The sequence below is a fragment of the Oncorhynchus gorbuscha genome, linkage group LG06 (assembly GCF_021184085.1).
Source record: "Oncorhynchus gorbuscha isolate QuinsamMale2020 ecotype Even-year linkage group LG06, OgorEven_v1.0, whole genome shotgun sequence".
Classification (NCBI taxonomy): domain Eukaryota; kingdom Metazoa; phylum Chordata; class Actinopteri; order Salmoniformes; family Salmonidae; genus Oncorhynchus; species Oncorhynchus gorbuscha.
Genome location: NC_060178.1, coordinates 75230569 through 75244387, shown reverse-complemented (window position 1 = coordinate 75244387; position 13819 = coordinate 75230569). Strand labels below are relative to the sequence as shown.

The 13819-nt window shown below is 44.7% G+C and overlaps 1 pseudogene; it reads left to right on the top strand.

Moving 5' to 3' along the window:
- Positions 1-532: 532 nt before the first annotated feature.
- LOC124038737 lies at positions 533-12117 on the top strand (annotated as a pseudogene).
- Positions 12118-13819: the final 1702 nt, after the last annotated feature.

The following is a 13819-nucleotide window of genomic DNA, read 5'->3' as shown; positions in this document are numbered from 1 at the left end:
ATTTTCATTTTCATGTCATTCTGGTCAATTATCTAGTTTGCCGACAACCCAAGAAGTGTTATGAACTAAACACGATGTAAACGTGTGCCTCGTCAGCCATAAAGTAACATTTTAGCTCGCCGGTTCCTACTACTTTCAAGGCACCGACACCGTGCCTTACAAAAATGATGTCCACCTGCTCTACTGTGTGTCATCTGAACTGAAAACTGAAATCCAGATTAGGAAGTGAAATGACCAACTGCAACAGAACCTAGTGCTACAGTAATGCAAGTAGTATGCCTGACGCATAATCCACATAACATAGTTGGCTGGCAATGCGTTGTGCTATTGAATAGTCAGTCAGTTTTTATACTGCACTCCTCTTAAGATAATTAGTTAGATATTAGCTCTTATCCTTTGAACTGTGGAATAAACCTGAATAATAAACACATTTCTCTTTCTCTCACCATAGGCCCACCTCAGGCAGAGGAATGGGAGGGGGTGGCCGTGGTGCAGGCCCGGATTAGCAGAGTCGGAAGGGGCATTGGCAGAGATGATGGGCAAGCTGCCTATGCAGAAGATCTTCATTACCAATAAGAACCAGGAGCAGGTGAAGGGGCTGTTGAGAGAGCTGCAGACCTAGGACTATAACAACGAGCCTTATGAGTGGGTGTTCTCATAACATAGGAAGAGAGCCTGTATACTGGAGTGCCTTCAGAATACTGGGGTCTCTGTATAATATTGGAAGAATTGGAAAATGTGTTGGTATTCAGGGGTTGTTGTTTTCTTCTCTGCAGAGGTTTGTGTAGTTGCACTGTGATGTATCAGGTGTCACTCACCTTTTTGACTGGAACAGACTAATAACATCACATAATCTTAACCCACCTGTTCTTTCTCAGTGAAGAAGCAGAGGAGTATGATGAAGAGGAAGAGTATATATATATATATTATATATTATATATATATTATATATTTATATATATTAAGAGTATGACTAGCTGGATTACCAGGAGGAAGTGCAGTTCTGGAACCTAATGAGCCTGTGGAGAGCCCTGTCTATGATCCTGACTCAGAGGACAAACGGTGGCCCACACCCAAGCCAGTCATAGGACTGTTTGCCATAGGAAAGTTCTGCAGGTATCAGCAGGAGTCTCTGGCCCTCACCGCCATCTACGGCAACCGCTTCACCGAGCGTATTGCCAACAGCATGTGGACCATCACTCTGGACCCAGACCTCCTGCACTATCACCGGCGGCCCCCATTCACTTTCGGGACATCTGCCGGCTGCAGGTTTGGAACCAAGTGCAAGTATAAGCACCAGATGCCCACCAAGGGGAACGCCTCGGGCCCCCAAGACCCAGTGCGAGCCAGCCTGAATTCAGCTTTACAGAGTATGAGCTGGAGCACCTTATATAGACAGGTGTGTGACTTTCCAACTCATGTCCAATCAATTGAATTTACCACTGGTGGACTCCAATCAAGTTGTAGAAACATCTCAAGGATGATCAATGGAAACAGGATGCACCTGAGCTCAATTTCGAGTAGCAAAGGGTCTGAATACTTATGTAAATAAGGTATTTCTGTTATTTTATGTTTTTATAAATTAACAAAAATGTCTAAAAACCTGTTTTCGCTTTGTCATTATGGGGTATTGTATGTAGATTGCTGAGCATTTTTATCAATTTTAGAGTAAGGCTGAAACATAACAAAATGTGGAAAGAGTCAAGGGGTCTGAATACTTTCCGAAGGCATTGTATGTCAACCGGAGGGAAAAAATGGTGAAAGGGCATGAAGAGAAGACATGGCCATCAGCAAGAGAACACCAAACTGTGTCGAGAGTTCAGGAGAAAACAGGTAGAGTAGAGAGTGTACTTCATTCTGGGCTGTTACTACCAGGGTTTTTTCTGGATCAAAAAAGGGTCTTAGGGCCTTCCGAGTGGCGCAGCGGTCTAAGGCACTGCAGAGGCGTCACTACAGATCTGGATTCGAACCCGGGCTGTGTCGCAGCAGGCCGCGAATGGGAGAGATATGAGGCGATGCACAATTGGCCCAGCGTCATCCGAGTTAGTGGAGGGTCCGGCTGGCCGGGATGTCCTTGACTCATCGCACTCTAGCGACTCCTGTGGTGGGCCGGGCGCATGCACGATGATATGGTCGCCAGTTGGACGATGTTTCCTCCGACACATTGGTGAGTTAAGCAAGCAGTGTGTCAAGAAGCAGTGCATTTTGGCAGGGTCGTGTTTTGGAGGATGCATGGCTCTCGACCTTCACCTCTCGAGTCCGTATGCGAGTTGCAGCGATGGGACAAGACAAACTACCAATTGGGGAGAAAAAGGGGTAAAAAGTTTAGGTGGTGGGGGCGTAGCAGGGCCAATTTTCTCTAATTAATATAATTTCTCCATGTAGATGAGAGACGTTTTTGTCGTTTTAAGCAAATTTCCTGCAATTCGACACATTTTCCCATGCAGCTGAGAGACTTAGTCAACCTGAAAAAACACTAAGGCTGACTACAGTACAACACTAAGGCTGACTACAGTACAACACTAAGGCTGACTACAGTACAACACTAAGGCTGACTACAGTACAACACTAAGGCTGACTACAGAACAACACTAAGGCTGACTACAGAACAACACTAAGGCTGACTACAGAACAACACTAAGGCTGACTACAGTACAACACTAAGGCTGACTACAGAACAAGAGAGAAATGTAAACAGCCTGTCATGCTATTTAGCGCCATCTATTGGTGTTATGGGGGAATTGCGATTTATCAGTCCTGTCCAATACTACCGGTAGTCATGCCTGTAAACCTTACAGCTAAAATCATAAGTGGTCATGTCCCTAGTGATGATATTGGAATGTCTGTTTGCTCCACCTAATCCCCTGTTACTGTTCCTCTCTCTGCCAGTCATCCAGGCATTTCACCTCCATGGTGCAGCAGAGACTCAAGCTGGCTGACTGGAATGAAAAGGACCTGCTGATGTGAAATGATGGTATTAGATGTGTTGCATGCTGCAGTGTTCTAAGTTTGATGTTAACTTGGTGTTAAGATCTGATGTCTTTGTGTTGGTCTTCTACATGTGTGGTAAGACCACCCAGATCCGTTAGTTCACTTTGGATGCGTCTCTGAGTGGGCCTGCCGACCAGGTGGCTAGCATCATCTGCACCCAGCCCTGCTGTATCTTTGCCATCTCTGTGGCCGACAGGGTGGCACAGGAGCGGTATAGAACGCCTCGGTAACTCAGGGGCTACCAGATCCGTCTTGAGACCATCGGGGTCAGTGGAACTCAAATGTTGTTCAAACGCTCACATAACCTGGCATTCCAGTTAAAGCTGTTGTTGAACTTCAATTAAGCTTGTACTCTCTCTCTCTCTCTCTCACTCACTCACTCACTCACTCACTCACTCACTCACTCACTCACTCACTCACTCACTCACTCACTCACTCACTCACTCACTCACTCTATGCCTCCCACTTCCTTCCTTCCTCCCTCTACCAGGCTGCTGTAATGCACCACAGGAATGCTGCTGAGGAGGCTGGAGGGGACGCAGACCTCACAGGGATCTCTCGTATCATAGTGGATGAGGTGCCCGAGTGCCTCCTTTATGAGTATGCATAAGCGCCCCTTGTAAGCCAACAGCATATAGACTCATTCACTATTGTGCCAGTTGTTTCATCTTGATTTCTCTCTCCATCCCTCTCCCTCAGTGACTTCCTCCTGCTGGTGGAGAAGGATCTGATGGTCCAGAGCCCAGAACTGAAGTTCATCCTGATGAAAGCTGACAGCTTCTCCCTGTACTACAACAACTGCAACACCATCCACATACCAGGTACTGATGCACACTATCTACCCCACCACACACCATCCACATACCAGGTACCGATGCACACTATCTACCCCACCACACACCATCCACATACCATGTACCGATGCACACTATCTACCCCATCACACACCATCCACATACCAGGTACCGATGCACACTATCTACCCCACCACACACCATCCACATACCAGGTACCGATGCACACCATCTACCCCACCACACACCATCCACATACCAGGTACCGATGCACACTATCTACCCCACCACACACCATCCACGTACCAGGTACCGATGCACACCATCTACCCCACCACACACCATCCACATCCTTCAAGCATCTTGGTGTATGTAGGTGCTGGTGGGCCTGGCTGAGATTAAAACGCTCTATGAGCAGCTCCAGACCAACAGGATGTTCAACAACCGTAACAGAGCCAGGTAGGGAAATACAGGGAGCACTGTACTGGATGAATTTGCAGGATTGCTAGAATTATGAGTTGTGGAGTTTTTCATAAATATGTGGTTGTGATGGGTTGAGTTTTTATACAGGTGTGTGTGTTCTGGTACAGCTGTAGATGGGTTATGTTTGTTGTGGATATAGTTGTGTGTGTGTAGTAAAGTGCGTGTGATTGTGTGTCAGGTGTGTGATGTACCAGCTCTACTAATCACTATCTTTTTCTTTTCTTTACATTTTTTTGTATTTATTTATTATAGTATTTTTTTGTACTTCTACTCCCCAATTTCGTGATATCCAATTAGTAGTTAGTCTTGGCCCATCTCTGCAACTCCCCTACGGACTCGGGTGAGGTGAAGGTCGAGAGTCATGCGTCCTCCGAAACACGACACTGCCAAGCCGCACTGCTTCTTGACACACTGCTCACTTAACCCAGAAACCAGCTGCACCAATGTGTCGGTGGAATGACCGTCCAGCTGGCGACCGAAGTCAGTTTGTAGGCGCCCGGCCCGCCGCGAGGAGTCACTAGAGCTTGAGGGGACAAGGAAATCCCTGTCAGTCAAACCCTCCTCTAACCCAGACGACGCTGGGCCAATTGTGCGCTGCCTCATGGGTCTCCCGGTCACGGCCGGCTGTGACACAGCCTGGGATCGAACCCGGGTTTGTAGTGACGCTTAAACCCCTGCATCACTCGGGAGGTCCAATCGCCCCTGTTTGATGAGGAGCAGCAGGCTGTGTTCAGCTGGTCACCAAGATCATCATCACCACCAACTTCGCAGAGACCTCCTTCACTATCAATGACATGGTCTATGTGGTCGACTCGGGGAAGATAAAGGAGAAAAGTACTGTAATCCCGGACCTCTAAACCCTCGGATGTCTCTGCAGACAGAGGCCGTGTTTCAATACTTTCAACTGGTTTACATAACTGTCAAGTTCTGATGAGAGCACATTCGATAAGTGCAAACTATGTTAATGTGTACAACTCATATATTTTCTATACTAACCTGTTATAAGGAGTGAACCAATTCATTGATAGCGTGCATATTTGGCTGCTTATAATACACACTGAGCTAGACGGCATGTGAGTTTTATTTCGCTGTCTTTCCCCTCAGTTACAACGCTTCGAAGAGCTTGGGGAGCCTGGAGGAGTCGTGAGTGACCCATGCCAATGCCCTGCAGAGGAGGGGGTGAGCAGGCCATTTGGCCTCGGGGGTCTACTTCTTCACCATCCACTGCTTCCAACACCAGCTGGCTGAACAGAGCTGCCAGAGATCTAGAGAGTCCCCTCGGAGCAGCTCTGCCTCAGGCAAGCAGACCATTACAGGACTCTCCCTACATCGGGAGTAAAATTTGCCTAATCTCGAAGGCCGGGATTCACTATGAAGGAATTTTATACACCATTGACACTGAAAATTTGACTGTTGCTCTCACCAAAGTCCGCTCCTTTTCTACTGAGGACTGCGCTACTGACCAATTCCAGTCTTCCAGTAAATAATTGTCAACTTAAACAACTTAGTCAAAATCCTTTGCCAGCAGCATACCACCCTGCATCCCACTGCTGGCTGACTTCTGAAACTTAGCAGGCTTGGTCCTGGATGGGAGACCAGATGCTGCTGGAAGTGGTGTTGGAGGGCCAGTAGGAGGTACTCTTTCCTGTGGTCTAAAAAAATATCCCAATGCCTCAGGGCAATGATTGGGAACATTGCTCTGTGTAGAGTTTTGTCTTTCGGGTGGGATGTTAAACGGGTATCGTGACTCTTTGTGGTCACCCATGCCAGTTATTGTAAAAGTAGGGGTGTTAACCCCGATGGCCTGTCTAAATTCCCAATCTGGCCCTCATACCATCATTGCCACCTAATCATCCCCTGTTGTTGCTGTACATGAGAATATGTTTTCAGTCAACTTACCTGGTTAAATAATAGTTAAATCATTTCTAATGTCACCTAACTACAGCACTGTGCCAATGGTGCTCTTAAGTGACCAATTTGTGTTATTTACTCATGTACCAGGCACTGTCTCTCTATTTAACCACTGACATTCGTTTGAACCTTCCCTGGATTTTCAATGTAGATACTCATGACATGTTGTCACCAATTCAAAACATATTTTCACTTTGAAATTTCCCAACACTGCCCCCTTTCTCCACCTCTCTCTCTATCCCCACTTTCCTTCTCTCTCTCAGGATTAAGACCGTGCGTGTGTTTGTGGAGCGGCTGTTGGAGTCTGTTCTCTCGGAGGATGCCCCTAGCCATGGGCAGTCTGGACGCAGCCCAGCAATGTCTGCAAGACCTGGGGGCTCTGACGGCCGACGAGAAGCTCACCCCTCTGAACTCCCACCTGGCCTGTCTGCCCATGGACGTCCGTTAGCAAACTCATGCTGTTTGGTGCCATCTCCCGCTGCCTGGACCCTGCCCTCACAGACGCTGCCAGCCTGGCACTTTGTACTACTGTTTGCCTGAGTTTACTAATGGCAGTCTATCAGAGCCTTTGGGTTGAATTGGAATGAGTAGAAATGTGAACTCCCGTGAGGCTTTCCATTTTCACACAGACGGTCACAAGTTTCACTCTCTTGTTTTTTTATCTTCTTCTTTTTCTCCTCTCCTGCAGTGTTTTCTTGCTGTGGCCAGGTGTCTCCTTGGGATAAGAGGGAGGAGGCCAATGAGAATAAGCTGAGTTACGCCCTGGCTAACAGTGACCATCTGGCCCTGCTGCAGGGATACAAGGTACTGTACTTGACACACTGGGGCGAGGCACACTGGGCAGACCTGAACCTCTCTCTACTGTTTATCCCCTAGCCATGTCACGAATATTAACACACATTAGCACTATAACACTAATGCCAGAAATACTGAAATGATACCTGAACCAGCTATGAAAAATTGCATTTGCCTTGAGACACCGATGTACATGTTCTGAGTGGCAATGCAATATGTAGAACCAACTAAAACACCGGGTAGAATACAGATGATCTGCTGTGGACATGTGACTGTCTAATGTAATGTGTTGCTGTTGCACACGGCTGGTGTGGTGCAGCCAAGAATGTGAACCAGGCTTGGTTTCAGTACTGCTGAGAGAACTTCCTGCCTGGCAGGGCCTTACAGGTCAGATACTGTTCTGTGGCATCTTTCCTGACAGGTGGCATTATTGCAGTGTTGTATTGTACGGTACTTGCAAGAGTCTGAGATGTGCTTTGTGGTTTGCAGGAGATAACCAGTCTGAAGAGGCAGTTTACGGAGCTGCTGTCTGACATTGGCTTTGTCAAGGAGGGACGGAGGGCCAGAGTCATGGAGAGAATGGCTGCCAAATGGACTGAGGGTGTCCTGGAGGCAAGGGGCTGCGAGGTAGAACACACACACACACTTATGTTTCAATCAGAATTCTACAGTACCTAAGATATATCCATGATAGAAATTAGTGATAGGAAGTTGGGTTCTTTTTACTGACTTGGATCTTTTCAACTCGTTCAGTCAAACAAACAAATCTTTAGACTCATTTAGTTCATTGGATTCTGTAATGCCCATAGCGCGCAGGACACTACCAGCGAACAATGAATAATAAACAAAATAATTAGACTTCAAGCCTCTCGTTCACCGTAGGGGCTTATAGGAGCTGTCATTTGTGACTGAGACTTGTAAAAGTGTGCTTCAAGCAATGTACAATTTTGATTGCTAGGCATACAAATAACATCATGTATACCTTTGAAACAAGGTCTAGTTGCTGCCGCAACCGGACTAGATTGTGAACAACTCAATGGCAGAATGCCATTGCTTGACTTCTGCACAACATCATTCGCAAACTGCAGCAGCCCCCAAGTTCACGTTTTTTGATCAGAGGCAGGCTGTGTATGTTTTGGTTTCTGCAAAGCTGAGTTCATTGATAACATTCAATAATAAATTCATTGCAATTTCGTTCTTGAACCATGCCATCAATTATCAAAACATGTATTGGTCTTCTCTATTCTGCCTGGAGCGTGATCTATTTTCCTGCGCGCACATGTAAAAACAAATCCAATTTTATTTGTCATATGCTTCGTAAACAACAGTGAAATGCTTACTTACGGGTCCTTTTCCAATAATGCAGAGTTAAAGACAAAAAAATATATAAATAGTAAAACGAGGAATAAGTACACAGTGACTAACAATAATGCAGGGGTACGAGGTAGCTATGTACATATCAGTAGGGGTAAAGTGACTAGACAACTAAATAGATAATAGACTGAGCTGTAGCAGCAGCCTGTGTGGTGTCAGTACGCATATGTGCACATGTTATGTTATGTGTGTGTTGCAGTGTGTATGTGCATAGAATAGAGTCCGTGTAAGAGAGTTAGTTCATAAAAAGGGTCAATGCAGGTCGTCCGGTTAGACATTTGATTAGTAGTATTGTGGCTTGGGGGTAGAAGCTGTTCAGGGTCCTGTTAGTTCCAGACTTGGTGTACTGGTACCGCTTGCCGAGATAGACAGTCGGTGGTCTCCGGAGCAGCTTAGCCGGGGGAGCGCATATTAATCCTGCTGTAGGATTCATTGCAGCCAGTAGGTTAAATGAACAACTAAAATGAATGTGTCACTCAGAAAAAGGAATCGTGACTCGAGTCAGTAAAAAGTAGTTCAAAAAGAACGACTCGTTCCTGAGCTGCAAATGATTCATTTAAATGCTGCCTTGTCACATAAAATCTTTTCATAAATCATGCAAGTTAATCATTTCACTCTTTCTCTCCACAGGCCAACCTCAACTCTGACAACATAAGGTTGCTCTGTGCGGCCCTTTATCCCAATTTAGTTCAGATGAGCCTTTACCCATCCAGCATGATCAACAGCTCAGTACTTGTATAATGTACACTGAACAAAAATTATAAACGCAACATGCAAAAATTTCAAAGTTACAGTTCATAGGAAATTAGGCCCTAATCTATGCATTTCACATGACTGGGAATACAGATATGCATCTGTTGGTCACATATACCTTAAACAAAAAGTAGGGGCATGGATCAGAAAACCAGTCAGTATCTGGTGTGACCAACATTTGCCTCATGCAGCGCGACACATCTCCTTTGCATAGTTGATCAGGCTGTTGACTCTGGCCTGTGGAATGTTGTCCCACTCCTTTTCAATGGCTTTGCGAAGTTGCTGGATATTGGCGAGAACTGGAACAAGGAATGTTGTATGCAGGCCATAGAAGAACTGGGACATTTTCCCATCAGCAAACCGCTTGCCCACACGACACCATACATATACTCTCAGCCATCTGCCCTGTACAGTTGAAACTGGGATTAATCTGTGAAGAACACACTTCCCCAGCGTGCCAGGGGCCATCGAAGTTGAGCATTTTCCCACTGAAGTTTGTTACGACGCCGAACTGTAGTTTCAATGGCAGAAATTATTTTGCAAACCCACAGTTTATTTCAGCTGTTCGGGTTGCTGGATAGGTGTGGTTACATGTGGTCTGCGGTTGTAAGGAACTGGAACAAGCGTTGGAGGCGGCTTATGGTAGAGAAATTAACATTAAGCTTTAGCTAGAAACAGCTCCAGAGCATCCCAAACATGCTCAATTGGTGACTTGTCTGAGTATGCAGGCCATAGAAGAACTGGGACATTTTCAGCTTCCAGGCATGGGCCATGGGGCACCCTGTTCACAACGTTGAGAGAAATACGTTTTTTGTGCATATGGAACATTTCTGGGATCTTTAATTTCCGCTCATGAAACATGGGACCAACACTTTTTACATGTTGCGTTTTATATTTTTGCTCAGTATATGTACCTTAGCTAAGCCATTGATTACTGTGCTAGGTGAGGTCTCCTCATGAGAAGTTCAAACAGACCAGTAAAGGCGCAGTGAAGATGAAGACGAGCTGCGCTACATTACCAAGAATGATGGCTGTGTCCACGTACACACCTCCTCCGTCATCAACTACACGTTACAACTTTCGCACAGTGAGAATAAACTACAGAGACATAACCAATACTATTTTACAGTAACTAAAAAGTGAATCCAAAACAACCACACAAGCTATTTTTTTGTTTTGCTTTAGTTTATTGGTTAAGTGGTGGTTTCCGGGGCCACTATGACAGCCCCTACATGGTGTACCATGAGAAGGTGAAGACGAGCCATGTGTTCATCAGAGACATGGTGTCAGTGTACACCCTGGTTCTGTTCGGAGGGGGACAGGTTAACGTGGAGCTGCAGAAGGGAGAGTTCGTCATCTCTCCGGAAAGAGTACCTTGTCTACAGCAGCTACATAAAATCAGTACTACTGATCTTTGGAAAGGAGCACTATGTACAGCAGGTGTTTTACTTCCACCCAATGCCTGTGTAGGAGACATGTGACAGTGGCTCATAGCCAAGGGACGGAAATCATTCCAAGAAATGTACTACCGTGTTTCCATATTCTTCAAAACTTTTTGCCAATGTCTTGAATCTCTTCAAGTTGTATTTCAGAGATTGATATAGTAGCCTATTATTCAGTCGTGCAGATGAAAATGGACATTACGATTGTCTCTTGTGTGAACGTTTCAGAAAGAAATGAAAGGGGATCAGAATGAGTTGTTACTGGAAAGGTATGGAATCAACTGGGACATTCCACAAATAGTATTTTATGTCCCTAGACATTATATGTGTATACATTTTGATCAAACATTCAATTTAGCAGTTAGATCACATACACTGATGCTTTAACTAAACTATGTTAAAATTTCCAATAGCAGTGTGTTTTCATTCAAATAAGATATTTATTTTTTCTGAGAATGTTGGCATGTCCAACACTATGTACGTCCAAATTCTAGGAAGATTTTAATGCACTTAACCCCAAGATTTTCCTATGTCTTCACCGTCATTGAAGTTGTTTTGTTGCTTTGTATCAATGTCTGGGAGCAGAATTTCTTGTTGGCAGAACTGTTCAGGATGTGGTTCCATCATTGTGGTGCCAGGATGGAGAAGAGCTTTGATTGGGCTGAGCGGGAGCTGCCCCGCAAGGAGGGGTGGGAGGACCAAGAGACCAGAGGTGGCAGAATGGAGTACTCGGGTTGGGGTGTTGGGTTTGAGCATAGCCTGGTAGGGAGGGGCAGTTCCTCTTGCTGCTCCATAGGCAAGTACCATGGTCTTGTAGTGGAAACAGAATGTGAAATTGATAGCCTACGGCAACAAAATAAAAATACCCAGGGGTTGTTTTGTCATGAACACATCCCATCAACAGATGGAGCTATTGAACTAAACTCTGGGGTGGCTCTCATTTACCACTGACTGATACCAGTGCAGGTACTTGTTCGCAAGTGCAAGCATTTGCATTAAAATAATGATTGTGACCAAAACATACAATTAATCCTTTTTTCCAAGGTAATGTAAAGTCACTTGAACATAGTTCAAAAACACAGCATCTGCTTTATTCAAATGTTTGATAAAAGTTATTTTGACTCAACATACCATATTATAAATGTGGTTGTTACATATTTTACATTGTCTATTCACCCATTTAAGTGTCAGTTTTAAGAGATCTGTGTGCTGATTAATTAATGGTCGATGCAGCAATATGATATCCTCTGACAGCCCATTCAAAACCGCACAGACTAGACTTCAACCTCTGTGTATTTTGATGAAGACATATTTTGATAATGGAACTGTTGGCAGTCCTGTATGTATGAATTTATTTGAAATAAGCTTGCTGCTATGTATCAAAAACCAATATGTAAGAAACTGATGTAGAGTCTGCTAAGTGCACACCAGATTCCTATGCGGACTGTATTTTCTAAAGGGCACTCACTTTTCTGTCACATAATTCCAGTGCCAGAACTTCTTCAGTAGGTATCTGAAACACTGATTCAGACACATTTTCCCCCTGTTGGTACAGTGGCTTGTGAAAGTATTCACCCCCCTTGGCATTTTTCCTATTTTGTTGCCTTAAAACATGGAATTAAAATAGATATTTTTTGTGTGTTTGGATCATTTTACACAACATGCCTACCACTTTGAAGATGGCAAATATTTTTGTGTAACATAAGAAATGAGACAAGAAAAACTGAACTTGAGCGTGCATAAATATCCCCCCCCCTAAGCCACTGGGATTTTTTCCCATTCTTCAAGGCAAAACTGCTCCAGCTCCAAGTTGGATGGGTTCTGCTGGTGTACTACAATACTCAATTTGATTGAGGTCTGGGCTTTGACTAGGCCATTCTAAGACATTAAATGTTTCCCCTTAAACCACTCGAGTGTTGCTTTAGCAGTATGCTTAGGGTCATTGTCCTGCTGGAAGGTGAACCACCATCCCAGTCTCAAATCTCTGGAAGACTGAAACAGGTTTCCCTCAAGAATTCCCCTGTATTTAGCGCCATCCATCATTCCTTCAATTCTGACCAGTTCCTCAGTCCCTGCCGATTAAAAACATCCACACAGCATGATGCTGCCACCACCATGCGTCACTGTGGGGATGGTGTTCTCTGAGTGATGAGAGGTGTTGGGTTTGCGCCAGATATAGCATTTTCCTTGATGGCAAAAAGTTCAATTTTAGTCTCATCTGACCAGAGTACCTTCTTCCATATATTTGGGGAGTCTTCCACATGCCTTTTGGCGAACACCAAACATGTTTGCTTATTTTTTTCTTTAAGCAATGGATTTTTTTTTCTGGACACTCTTGCATAAAGCCCAGCTTGGTGCAGTGTACGGCTTAAAGTGGTCCTATGGACAGATACTCCAATCTCCGCTGTGGAGCTTTGTAGCTCCTTCAGGGTTATCTTTGGTCTCTTTGTTGCCTCACCGATTAATGCCCCCCTTGCATGGTCCGTGAGTTTTGGTGGGCGGCCCTCTCTTGGCAGGTTTGTTGTGGTGCCATAATCTTTCCATTTTTTATAATGGATTTAATTATGCTCCGTGGGATGTTCAAAGTTGCTATTTTTTTGTAACCCAACCCTGATCTGTACTTCTCCACAAATTTGTCCCTGGCCTGTTTTGAGAGCTCCTTGGTCTTCATGGTGCCGCTTACTGGGTGTTTCCCCTTGCTTAGTGGCATTGCAGACTCTGGGGCCTTTCAGAACAGGTGTAGATGTACTGAGGTCATGTGACATATCATGTGACACTTAGATTGCACACAGGTGGACTTTATTTAACTAATTATGTGACTTCTGAAGGTAATTGGTTGCACCAGATCTTATTTAGGGGCTTCATAGCAGAGGGGGTGAATACATATGCAAGCACCACTTTTCTGTTTTTCTTTTGTATAATTTTTTTTGAAACAATTGTTTGTTTTTTTCACTTCACCAATTTGGACTATTTTCCATTATATGAAACCCAAATAAAAATCCATTTAAATTACAGGTTGTAATGCAACAAAATAGGAAAAAGGCCAAGGGGGATGAATACTTTTGAAGGCACTGTAGGTATAGCTGAATCACAACACATTATTATTCTCCATCCATGTGATGTGAAAATTAAGGTGTCACTGTGTGCCTTTGATACACCATCCCTGCCAGTGAATATTGGATTAGCAGGCTACATCATGGCAGGGGCTGCAGTTCAGACTGTGATTCAGCTGCTAGCTCAATTCTGGGAATGTTTGCTCTTTGATAGTTCCCAGAC